The sequence below is a fragment of the Nannobrachium achirus genome (assembly GCF_963921795.1).
Source record: "Nannobrachium achirus genome assembly, chromosome: 21".
NCBI lineage: Eukaryota > Metazoa > Chordata > Actinopteri > Myctophiformes > Myctophidae > Nannobrachium > Nannobrachium achirus.
This window is the reverse complement of record NC_137828.1, coordinates 14,276,028-14,281,027: the sequence shown is the minus strand read 5'-3', so window position 1 is coordinate 14,281,027 and position 5,000 is coordinate 14,276,028.

Sequence of the window (5,000 nt, the reverse complement as noted above, 5' to 3'; positions counted from 1 at the left end):
GTGTGACGTGTGACGTGTGACTGACGGACTGACTCACTCACGGACAGCCTGTGGAGGTTTTGGTAGTAAATGCGACCTACGGTCGCAATTAGGGCTGGGATGCGATTAAAGATTTTAATCTAATTAATTACAGGCTCTGTGATTAATTAATCGCATTTTAATCGCACATCGATATTTGACCTGAGAAGCATTTTGTTGTACGAGTGTACAAGTGAGTTTTTTAAATCTAAATTTCGCATCCACTTGTCCAAGTAAAGCGCTCTGACTGGCTACTTCTCCCTTTGCGTTTGTTGTCTCCTCTTGGATGGTGCGATTAAAATGTGTTAATTTTTTTAATCGTGTTAATTTTCTGTAATTAATTAATCACAATCAGTTAAAGTCCCAGCCTTAATATATATATATATATATATATATATATATATATATATTGTTTATTGACCACAATACATGAGGTCCCCATGGTACACAGAGAACCAATGCCTGAGGGGACAAAACTCCTGCTAAAACTAACCTTTTCCCTCTTCAGTGCTCTGTATCTTCGCCCCGATGGCATGATGAGGTGGAGGTAGTGATACAGAGGATGATCAGTGTCATTTGTTATTGACAGCGCTAAGCGTGTGATGGCCTTATTGTTCATGTCAGCGAGTGTTGGTGTGGGAAGTCCGATGATCTGGGAAGCAACATGGGCAATACTGTAGAGTTTTTCTTGGATGCCCATAACTGTTCGCGTTTTGAGCTTGCAGATCTGCTATTTTGGATCCTACTGTGTGACACTGTATCATGTCGTAGTAGGACATACATTTATGGGGACATACAGAGTAATGTCCCCAAGTAAATACAAAGTTAAAATATAGATATACAAGGTTTCTTTCTGACACCAACGATATAAGATAATTGAACATGGTTTAACATTTCACATTTCATATTTGATGTAACCCCACGCACACACACCCGCGCTGATGTAAGTGCACGCACGCACACACACACACACACACACACACACACACACACACACACACACACACACACACACACACACACACACACACACACACAGAACGGACAAAAACTAAAGGAGAAAAATAGAGAGACAAAGTGTGTGTGTGTGTGTGTGTGTGTGTGTGTGTGTGTGTGTGTGTGTGTGTGTGTGTGTGTGGTTGATCCATCCCAGAATAGTATGTTGTCCTGGACAGAGCGTTGCTATCCAGGTTACCGAGGGCAACCAGCACTCACTAAATACTACTGGGATTCACTCACTCCCCCCTCCCTCTCTCTCTCTAATAGTCACATTGAGTGTTATTATTATGGCGTATTATTTATTACTAGAAGCTCGGAACTGTGTTCCAAACATAAACACATGATCTAAGCGGTTTGACTCATATGGATATGAAGAATCAACTGATGGTGAGAAAACGCTAATGTTACTGTCGCCAAATTGACTATCATAAACCATACAGAGCCACCTCCCGACAATATCGCGCAAACCGTTTGTTTATTTTTGGACCACAATGCATGAGACGATTTTAAGATGACTCAATTCAAAGGAGCTTTATTGGCATGAGAAAACATACGTTTACATTGCCAAAGCAAGTGTCACAAATAAAATAAAAACAGTTGAAAATGGGGAACATATACTGTATACATTGGGAGGGGGTACAGCATTGTGTAAACAGAGCTATGTCGCATTGTGACATTTTATATATATATATATATATATATATATATATATATATATATATATACCAGTAAGACTCCCTAATCGGGAGATAAGCGACCGTTGGTCGCTTATCTCCACAAATAGGCCAAAAGTTTGTTTTACCAATTATCAAGACATACGGGCAGTTGACAGTTTGCCATGGTTACTCATTGAAGTTGAATCTCCATATATGGAGATAACCTACGCATCACACTAAGTCTGACCTCACCAGCCCATATTTGGGCATGAGCAACTTATGTCTCCATATATGGAGATATGATGACATCACACAGTCCTCAGCCGATGATGTGGCGTGATGTCATACAATACACAAACGAGCCCTACAGTATAAAGGGGCAATTCTTGCCAGGAAAGAAGCATTTCTTCGACTCAGACCTTATCGCCAGGGTTGGCTTATAGCAGCTGTCGGTAGGACCATATATGGATTCTGTTAGTGTGAATCTCCTAACAGGGCATCATCTGGGATACAATCCCTTTTATGCCCATATATGGAGATCCCTAACAGAATCCCTTTCATGCCCATATATGGAGATCCCTAACAGAATCCCTTTTATGCCCATATATGGAGATCCCTAACAGCATCCCTTTTATGCCCATATATGGAGATCACTAACAGCTAACAGAATCCCTTTTATGCCCATATATGGAGATCCCTAACAGAATCCCTTTTATGCCCATATATGGAGATCCCTAACAGAATCCCTTTTATGCCCATATATGGAGATCCCTAACAGAATCCCTTTTATGCCCATATATGGAGATCCCTAACAGAATCCCTTTTATGCCCATATATGGAGATCCCTAACAGAATCCCTTTTATGCCCATATATTATGGAGAAATCCCTGCTCTGAGTATCTGACATCAGTGTGATGTCACCTGTTTATGCCCATATATGGAGATCCCTGCTCTGCGTATCTGGTTGCTATGGTAAACAGTTGGTTGCTAGGGTAAAAAACATGGTTGCTATGGTAAACAGTTGGTTGCTAGGGTAAACAGTTGGTTGCTAGGGTAAAACCATGGTTGCTATGGTAAACAGTTGGTTGCTAGGGTAAACAGTTGGTTGCTAGGGTAAAACCATGGTTGCTAAGGTGGTTGCTACACTAACAAAGGTGGTTGCTACACTAACAAACCAGCAACAACAGACTGTTGCCACAGCAACGTACACAAAGGTTTGTGTACACTTGTGGTGTGATGTCATACTGATGCGGAGATATGAGCAGGGCAAAGGTGTGACGCGTGACGTGTGACGGACGGACGGCCGGTGGAGGTTTTCATAGTAAACTGCTCCCTGACGGTCGCAATTATATATATATATATATACAGGGTATAAAGCTTTTGGAACAAATAACAGCATTATTTTTCTCAAAATGCATTTCCGTGAACCAGGGGATGAGTGAGTCATGACTTCACTGCTCTATTATGTATGCAGTCACATATTGTGCATCTAAGTGTTGCTTCAGGTCCCTGTCCTAGAAGAATCTGTTGTTGTTTGTTATTGTCACCTGGCTCTGTAAAGTATTCTGCTCTTATGTTATTATATTTGTCACATTTTTCTCTTCTCTGCGTCATCAGTGCCCATTAGGTGGGCCTTTCTGTGGAGTTTAAGGATTAAGGATTATTTATTAAAGGATACATGTTACGTTGGGTGGATGGTCCGCGGAAATCTCGCTCTTTCGATGTGTCATTCTTTCGACAACCAGCTTCAGCAGGTTAGCTACTCACCTGCGTCACGGTTTCTGAGGTTAGGGTTAGGGTTTGGGTTCGGTTTAGGCATAGAGGTTAACATTCACCCACGTCGGCAGGTTAGCTACTCATCCGCGTCGAAATAATGGACCGCCAAACACACAGATGCTATATGTCACAATATCGACACGCTCCTGGATGGTCCGCAGACTGCGTGAGCGGATTTCAGCTGGGGAGGCGAGAGGATTTGGAAATCTGGGGAATGGGGAAGTGGAGCAGTGGAGAGGACTGAGGAGGACACTGGGTTTCAGGAGGAGGGAGCCAACAGACAAGGTTAGCTCATACACATACAGTACTCTATACTCTAGAACTCTAGAAAATACAAATTTACAGCCGGCTAGACTGACCACAGAAGTTGCCAGTTCTCAGCCGCTTATACTGGCGGCTTGTCCTGATGGCGAAGCAGCTGGGCTAATTGGAATCAGCCACACCTGAGCTGGCTGCATGGCTGAGGGAGACATTCTATCATGCCGCACAGGAACGCCTGACACAACAGCCGGTTTGTAGTGCCTGATAGTAACGAAGTTTCTTTTGAGTTTGGTTTGATAGGTCCAATGTGATGCCAAAGCCAAAGGCATCTTTTTTATAATTTGGTTGATTCTGATAGTGGCTGCAAAGCAGTGCTGCTCTCTCTCTCTTTTTTTTCTTCTCTTTTTGTTGTGATTCTCAGACAGACTCCTACTGTAAATACTACTTTTGAAAGCTGAGAGGGAGACAATGTAGCGTAGGAGAAAGTGACTCACAGTAGGAAAGCTGAGAGGGAGACAGTGCGAGATAGACAGTAGGACAGCTGAGAGGGAGACAGTGTAGGAGAGACTGACAGTAGGACAGCTGAGAGGGAGACAGTGTAGGAGAGACTGACAGTAGGACAGCTGAGTGGGATACAGTGTAGGAGAGACAGACAGTAGGACAGCTGAGAGGGAGACAGTGTAGGAGAGACAGACAGACAGACAGACAGACAGACAGACAGACAGACAGACAGACAGACAGACAGACAGACAGACAGACAGACAGACAGACAGTAGGACAGCTGAGAGGTAGACAGTGTAGGAGAGACAGACAGTAGAACAGGTATAGATGTTAATTAATTAAGGAAAGGGTATGAAAGTACATCTGTATATTGTCCATGTCAGCTGGAAACCTTGTATGTCCAAAACTCTTACTTTTCATTAGTGGAAAAAAACAGTTCCAATGGATCCGATTATTTTGTCACAAGCTCTTGTTAAACAAGAATTAATTAATTCAGTAGCTTGTGCTGGGGTTTTTCAGTGTTTTTACCTGATTTACAAGGCTCCATGAACGCAGCACCGGTCCCGGAAGTAAAATTACATTTGGACGAACGGCGAGGGAAGAATTGTAACGGTGGCCATCCGTGCTTGTGTTATGGTCCGTGGAGAAGGGCTAGTTTTAAACAAAAACGCAATCTGGAGATAGATTCAGAGATAAAGCCATTTTCGTGCAGATCATTCCATTGCTTCCAACGATGGATTACACTTCCCGATTCCGTTTTCTCCCGATGGATTATGGGGATTTGAGTTT